The sequence below is a fragment of the Pecten maximus genome, unplaced genomic scaffold, assembly GCF_902652985.1.
Source record: "Pecten maximus unplaced genomic scaffold, xPecMax1.1, whole genome shotgun sequence".
NCBI lineage: Eukaryota > Metazoa > Mollusca > Bivalvia > Pectinida > Pectinidae > Pecten > Pecten maximus.
Genome location: NW_022979591.1, coordinates 120,973 through 129,899, shown reverse-complemented (window position 1 = coordinate 129,899; position 8,927 = coordinate 120,973). Strand labels below are relative to the sequence as shown.

Genomic DNA, 8,927 nt, shown 5'->3' with positions numbered 1-8,927 from the left:
GGACCAACAAAAGAGGGACAAAGCAATAGTTATGTCTGTCATAATTGTTTTACTTACAAAATCAACCGTATGCAAATCTGACAGGGCAGGCACATGGTTATAAGCCGCCATTTTCTCTCACTCGGAACTCCTCGGAATACGACTACGTAACATATTAAGAACAGCTGAAGAGTTCCGAGTGTCTTTGTATACACTATACTAATTGACTGAACCAGAAAACGGTATTCATTAAATTAAATCCCTACATGGATTTCAGAAAATATGTCTCAAAATAGATGCTTAGGGATTATAATTATCAGAGGAAAATGCACTTTCATTTATAAAGAGTTAATGTTGTAATAGAAAAGATATTTCAAACATATTTGTTTTCCAAAATATTGAGGATTAATGAAAATTGTTTTACTATGATAAGAATTACCTTTACTTTTTTACTATGTTGAGAATTTGTCTGAATAGATATTCAGTATAGTATGATATTGTGAAGATTTGTTTTGAAACTATAGGCTTAATATAAATTATTAAAAATATCAACTTCAATTTTTGTGTCAGATGAATGATTGAAAATTAATTAATTAAGCATTTATCTTAAATTATTTGTCTTTTATTCATTAGTTTAAGTGTTTAAATATGATAAATCAGGAGACATATAGTGTACTATAAACAGACTTTGGTTTGTTTCTTCGTTTATAAGGGACATAACTCGTTGAACCTCTATATAAAGGACACCTCTCTATAAAGGACACTTTTGTCTTGTCCCTTAGGTGTCCTTTATAGACAGGTTCGACTGTACACACAAGTGGTCAGTCAATTGAAATACTACAAACTGGTGTGACTATGTGAGATTATAATAGGTGAAAAACCTTCAAGTATGTCGGATAATCCATCGTTTCTATCTGGGTCGACGAACCGATTTATTTTCCGCCGAATTTGAGGAAAAAGTGATTTTTCTCATGATCATGTTGTGGATAGTTTATCGGAAGATGAGGAGATGTACGTGCCGCCAATCAATCGTCGAGATTTAAATATATGACAACGTCTTACCGTAGTCCAGGTCTCTCCGAAAGGATTCGAGTAAATGAAATACGAAATCGCAGACTTACAAAAATGGTACAGTAGATATAAACAATAAAACTCCGGCAGGATCTTCATCGAGATCCACACATGTATATGTGCGCACTCATATTGGACACAGGTCAAGCAGCGCGCCAGGGAGTGGACAAAGCAGCAGCAGGAAGGCAACGCCGGATCGGATTACGCCTGATGTAAGTGTACTAGTGTAAACATTACCAGTATACATGAACTATAGATAATTAGTCTGAAGTCAATAAAACCGTGTGGTCAACGACCTACATTTGGTTTAACATTCAGTTTATAGAAAAACTTAAAAAAAAAATAATTTAACCAATGAAACTAGAGAATATATACTCAGTATATAAATACAGGTATTGCATGGAATAAATGACAGAAACACGCTGATAAGTTAATTAACCAGTCTGTTATTTGATATCGATTTCACTTTCAACTAGTAACCGTTATGTATGCCTTCTATTGGCTGTTTGATCCCTGTAGAATACAATTCCGTGTCTCCTGAATTAGTAGTGTTTTAGTAATTGTAATAACATGTTTGTTTTATTTGAAAATTGAGAGCTTGTTTTTGTACTTCAAGTTTGATAAGTTAAAAGAAAGAGGATATATCTGAATAATAATTGATATCGCATATGCATATGTATATTAATACAGCAATGCATTACATATATTGGTGACGGTTAAAGTTTATACAAGTTTATTCCTTTATTTCAGAAACTCACAACAAGGGAAGCTGCTTGCTTGAAGTAGGCATCATAGAACGAAGGGGAAAAATTAGAAAGTAGAAATGATGTCTTCAGAATATGAGGACGAATCAGACAAAGACAGCCTTTCCAATATCAATGTCCTACCACGAAGGAGCGATGAAATAGATAAGATCATTACGGAACTAGGCAAAAAACTGAAAAGTTCTAAAAGACAACAGTATAAACGACAGAAGTGTCCAGCAGAAAATGTCCGGATTAATACGATTACTTGAGATTGACAATAAAACAGTAACGGAATGGTATAGCAAGAAAATTGAGTGTCTAGTTTAAAGAGATAAACTTAATGGCAAGATTAAATTTGCATTGAGTTTACTGGAATTTACATTGAGTTTACTGGAATTTACGTTGAGTTTAGTGGAACTTACATTGAGTTTACTGGAATTTGCATTGAATTTACTAGACATTATAGGGAGTGTATCGAAATTTACAGCGAGTTTGCTGGAATTTACATTAGGTTTACTGAAATTTACATTGAGGTTCCTGGAATTTACAGCGAGTTTAGTGGAATTTTCAGCGAGTTTACTGGAATTTACATTAGGTTTACTGAAATTTACATTGAGTTTCCTGGAATTTACGTTGAGTTAAGTGGAATTTACAGCGAGTTTGCTGGAATTTACATTAGGTTTACTGAAATTTACATTGATTTTCCTGGAATTTACATTGAGTTTAGTGGAATTTACAGCGAGTTTGCTGGAATTTACATTAGGTTTACTGAAATTTACATTGAGTTTCCTGGAATTTACGTTGAGTTTAGTGGAATTTACCGCGAGTTTGCTGGAATTTACATTAGGTTTACTGAAATTTACATTGAGTTTCCTGGAATTTACATTGAGTTTAGTGGAATTTACAGCGAGTTTGCTGGAATTTACATGTGGTTTACTGAAATTTGCATTGAGTTTCCTGGAATTTACGTTGAGTTTAGTGGAATTTACAGCGAGTTTGCTGGAATTTACATTAGGTTTACTGAAATTTACATTGAGTTTCCTGAAATAAAAATTGAGTTTACGAGAATTTTGCGTGGTTTACTTTATTCTAAAATCTGACGTTTACTTGCAGTTTAAGAGGTCAACAAAACGTCATTAAATGGCGGAGTTTACCAAGATCGAAAACGGCTACAAAACTAGACTTAAACTTCAAGTTTAGGGGAATTTAATTTGGAATGAAACCCTATTAAACGACTGGTTTAATTGAGTTTAGTTCAGGTTTCCTTCCTAATTAAACTCACTATTTCATGCAGTGCACAGTGTTAAATTAATTGAGCTATTGGACTGGTTTTTTGGAATAGTTTCATTTTTGTAAAATTAATACCTACCTGCAGGTTTGACTTGTACTCTGGTTCTTGGTGTTGACGAACAGTTTCCACATTTCTTCATGAACAATGTAGACAATGTGTGTGTTTCTATTTCAGTTATACCAAATATGTATTTTAACTGTAATATAGTGTATTATATTAATTTTTTTAATGCATCTGCCTTCTATTTGAACCTGGGACCTCCCAGGTAAAAATCATAGTTTTGTAGAGGAACTACACCTGTAGGCTAAACGCCCGTGGCCAGGTAGCTCAAAAAGTTAAAGTGTTCGTCCAGAGTTTGAAGGTCCCGGGTTCGAGTCCGAGTATGGTCCATGAATTTTTCCACTCCTGTTATTTTAATGCAAAATTGATGAAGCTAAAGCACTTATCATGGCTACCCAGGCATATGGTTTATCAATGTTCAAATTGTTAAATGTACAGCACTAGACTTTTAATTTGTTTATTACAGAAATAACTCCAGGTGAATTTGTGTTTGACAGATACATATCCAGTGTGTACATGTATACTCTCTGCAGCTAGTTGGTTAGTTACTGGTCTACCGCCTAACTGACTCTGCCTCTTGCTTGGATTTGTCTCAACGGCTAAAGTAATTGTGTTCTGTCAGGCTGGACCGACAATCATTTCTAATTTGATCAAATAGTGAAAAAAGTCATTTTGCTCTCGAAAAGACAAACGACAATTAACTCTTACCATGTTTAACATACCACACTGCTTGAGACCATCTAGCATATATCATACACCATATCTGCTTCCATGTGAAACTTGAATAACAATATCTATTTCATAATCAATTTCAATAATTCATTCAAATTAAAATATATATATATTTGTACCTACATGCATATGTTTATTGGTTGCTTCACACTAAACCCACAGGAATTACTTGCATTTTCCAACTTTACTCTATATTCTGCGGGAGAACAATAAATGTTATCTGAACATTACTTGAAAAACAGTAGAGGGATAAAAACGTCAGTGTTAATTTGTAGTGCAATGTTAAACCCTTTGGTAAGGGCATAGTTAAATTACAAGCATGTGACATTACTGTTTATAGATTCTGACTACACTGAGGATGATTTTCATTATTAAAACAAAGATACCAGTAGTAGAGAGATGGTACATATGGTTCCTTGATTGTGAAGATGTGTTTTGTGAAAAACTGAATGTTGTTCGAGTAGACTAATCAAGGATGTTGTACACCTGCATTTGAAATACATGTAAATGGAAGTTATGTGCATGTTATTTTCACTTGCACTTCAATTCTTTATTCCGCACGAGTGAGGCAACTTTTCTGTAATTTCATAAAAGTTTGTCTTGCAAGTTTTAGTTTTAGTTTAAACATATTTTATTGACATAAAATGACAAAGGGATTGGTCGGTAAGTTTTGCCAACTTATTGATGACCTTTCCCGCATAAATGACATATGATAATAAACAGTGGTCACATGATGATATGTACAAATATTCAACAATATGATAAACAAAAGATGATTTATGAATTGTCTTTCTTAAAAAAAAAAAAAAAGGTTATATTTTATTAGGGATGGAAAAAGAGAGAGAGAATGAGAGACAGGCAGGAGGAGAGAGAGGGGGGGGGGGGGGGGGGGGTGACAATAGTTTTGTATAGCTTGCAACAAGTAAAATTAATGAACTGAGATTGTGTTTCCGATCCTTCCCGACACAGACGACACTTGTTACACTATTCACTTTCCAATCTTTCAGCTGTTTCAAATGTTCATCACATCCCGTGCGTAAGTGGCTTTCTCCTGGTTCCGTCCGCTCTTCCAGTTAACTACGTTTCTCAAGTGCCGTTTGGATCCGGAAGGACCAGAAATACAACCTACATTTTTAGATGGATTCAATTGATCCATTGTTGTCCTTACACTATATATAAAGTACGGATAGATAGGACACTTTTGAAGCAAGTTTATGAACTAATAAGATTAAGAAAAGGAGAGGAAAAAGGGAGGGGGAGTAAGAAACGGCAGCTAGTCGAATCTACCCGACTTTCTCAGGAAGTTTTGCACAGCTTTGGCGATTTTTACATTGTCATTTGGTGAAATATTAGGATCACCTTTACAAAGAACATCGATGTTGGCAGGACCGTACCATGATATTTCAGTAATAAGTGTTCTTCTTAAATTGGCATACAAAGGACAGATAAGGAAAAAATGATAGCAATCTTCACAGGGATGCCCACATTGACACTCGGGTGAATCTACGAGATTAGCTCTAAAAAGATCATAGTTTAGTGTGCTAGCTCGATTTCTCAGTCGACTGTGGATAATATTTAAATTCCTAGGTCCATAGTTTATAAAATGCTTACTATATAATATATTGTTTGCTGTCATAGATTTCTTTACATTTGACTTAAAAGAACTTAGAGAAGGCGAGTTTCTAATAGTGATATTCAAGTCGTTCCAGAGTTTTGACGTAGAGGGAAAGAAAGAATTGTTTGAAAGTTGTAAACGAAAGTGTTGTTCTCTCAAAAGATGTGCATTTCGCAAATTGTATGGAATTATATTTCCAATATACATTGGCAATAAGTCGACGAGAAAAGTAGGTGACAAATTATTAACTATAGAATAGAATAAAGACAGTTTCCGAGCATCCCTTCTCTTCGCAAGGGGTAACCAGCCGGTTTCTTGATATAAGAAATCTTTTTTTGTGAATATGGGCAGCCCTGTAACTATTCTCGCAGCTTCTAAATTTATTTTTTCCAATAGCAATGAATTTGTTGTACCACAGTTGTCCCATACTTCGCAGGCATATTCGAGTAGAGGTCGAATATAAGTAAGATACATTTTTTCTAATGTATTCCTATTTAGGATAAGTTTTAATTTACGAAGTGTGGCTATATATTTATTAACTTTTTTAACCATATATTCAACATGGATATTCCATTTACAATCATTAGAAAAAACGACACCTAAGTGTTTATGTTGGTTAGTGATTTGAATTGGGGTATTGTTGAATGTTAAAGATGGGATAAATGGAAGTTGCCTATTTGAGATAACCAGGGCCTCAGTTTTAGTAGGATTAAAGGACATTAGCCATTCTTTAGACCAGACTTCAAGTTTAATAAGATCTGCGTTTGCGTCTGCTTCAATAGTGTTTAAGTCATGGGACGAATAAGAAAGAGAGGTATCATCTGCAAAGAGTCTAGATAGGGAAGAAAGTTCACATGAAATATCGTTTATATAAAGAAGGAAGAAAAGTGGACCTAGAACTGATCCTTGAGGGACACCAGCATTTATAGTCTTACGCGAAGATATAGAATCATTAATAAAAACTGATTGTTTTCTGTTCGACAGATAACTAGTTATCCATCTTAGAAGAGGTCCTGAGATACCATAATTGTTAAGTTTATGTAGAAGACCTTTGTGCCACACACGGTCAAAGGCCTTTGAAAAATCACAAAAAATTAAAATCGAATGCTCATAATTTTCTAATGATGTAATTATTGAATGATATAACTCGATAAGTTGATGTGTTGTGGAATGGTTTGGTAGAAACCCGGACTGATATTTATAAATAAGGTCATTTTCGATTAAGAAATTATAAATATGTTTATGTACTACACGCTCAAATAGTTTACCTATACAACTTAGCAGTGAGATAGGTCTGTAGTTGGAGACAATGCTTGCGTCATTAGCCTTAAAAATAGGCATGACATGCGCAATTTTCCAATTGTCAGGATATATAGAGGAAGACAAAGAATAATTAAATATAAAAGATAGCGGTATAGCTATTTCACTGGACAGTAGTTTTAACATTTTGTGGCTAATTCCGTCAGGGCCAGATGCCTTATTAACATCTAGATTATTTATAATATCTTCAACTTCACTGTAATCTATATGTATTTCTGATAAAATAGAATCAGTCCGCCTCTCAAAAGCTGGCAATGGTTTATCTATATCATTTTCAGGTAAAGTACACACAGAGCTAAAGTAATTGTTTAGTAATTCACATTTTCTATCATTGTCGTATATTATTTCGTTTGTAGTACTATCTAGTAAAGGGGATATATCTGGGGTTTTTTTACTTTTAAGAATGTTCCCAAGAAGTTTCCAATACGTCTTAGGACTGTTAGTACTTTTATCTATAACTGTATTTATATTATCATAAAATATTTCTTTAGCCCTCTTGATCATATTGTTTACTCTATTTCTCATATACTTATATTTATTTTTGTTCGACTCGGTTCTATTATTGAACATTATTTTTTTAAGTCGATCTCTTTTTCTCATATTACGTCTAACTATTCCATTCATCCACGGTTTATCACTATCGCGTACTACTATTTCTTTGGACGGTATACATTTGTCAACGGCATCAAGGAATTTCTCAGTAAAGAAATTACACATTTCATTGACATGTGATAGGTTCGCAAATCTGTCAAGCCATGGGATACTATTAATCATGACTTTCAGTTTATCAATATCAGTCTGATCATACAGCCAAACCTTTCTTTTAAAATAATGTTTAATTTTGACAGGGATATTTATAATTGCAAAAACAGCATCATGGTCACTGATGGTTCGCTCAATTTCAATAACATCAGAAAAAACGACATTAACAGTATCACTTACAATGATCGGGTCAAGTAGTGTAGAGGAGGTATCGGTTTGTCGAGTAGGTTCGGTAATAACATTAGTTAAATTATAATTGGACAGGATATCACACAGATCACCTCTGATAGGCTTTAAAAAATCAATATTTAAATCACCAGTAATTATTATATTGGGCGTTTCTTCGAAAGCAATATCAATCGAGTGTCGTAAATTCTGCCACAAACCAGTACCAGTATAAGAGGGTGGTCTGTATACGTTACAAATTAGATACAAGGTATTACGAAATTTAATTTGAGACCATATTGTTTCATCGTTACCAAATTCAAGATCGATTCTTCTCTTGGCTACAAGTGATTCAGAGAAATATATGGCAACCCCTCCCCCAAACATGTTTCGATCTTTACGAAAGGGTTCAGAAAAACCACTGATATTAATATCGGAGTTTGGAATGGAGTTATCGAGGTGGGTCTCAGTTATACATACAATATCAACATCATCTGTTAGGGAGCACAAATGTTGAACCTTATTTCTTAAACTTCGGATGTTTAAATGGAGCAAACTAATGACACTGGTAGCCGAACTGCTATTAGAGTTGGGCCCGGGATTTGGGTGAATATCCCCAGCTATTAATAAAATAATTAAGGTTACATTGTATGGATGATGGATGTAATGGGACAACTGTAGTAGCAAAATATATATCCTATGGAGACAGTTCAGATTGGAGATAGCTGTTTTAAAAACTTTGGAGAAATCATTATTGAAGACAAATGTGACTGGTATACATGCCAACTTACAATAGAAACATCCTATGGCAGCTCTCCAGGCGCAAACATCATTACCTGTCATGGAGGGTCAAAAATAAAATTCTCTAAGCATTGATGGAGGTCTGCCATAGGTGACCGCGGTGCATACGTATATACTGGGAAGGAGGGGGGAGACCGAGCCAAGCGAAGAAAGTACACAGAGGAAAAGGAAAAAGATGAATGCCATTCGGAAGGCGAGGCAGACAAATGTAAAAGGAGGTAATAAAGAGAGAAGAAGATAAACAAGTACAGGTAAGTACAGGTAAGTTACAGCAGATACTCAATGGAGTATCCGGGTTGTATGGTGGGTATTATGTTAAGACATATTGATACAAATGAAACGTGGACATTGAAAATAAATTGAATAAAAAAATATGTATAGTTAT

General features: G+C 34.4%; 1 long non-coding RNA gene across 1 annotated transcript; it reads left to right on the top strand.

Annotated features, from left to right (window-relative positions):
• Nucleotides 1-792: 792 nt before the first annotated feature.
• Nucleotides 793-2,864, top strand: LOC117319003. The gene is made up of 2 exons (XR_004530538.1): nt 793-1,262; nt 1,801-2,864. It is a non-coding gene; the product is annotated as an uncharacterized LOC117319003 (long non-coding RNA).
• The last annotated feature ends 6,063 nt before the right edge of the window (nt 2,865-8,927 follow it).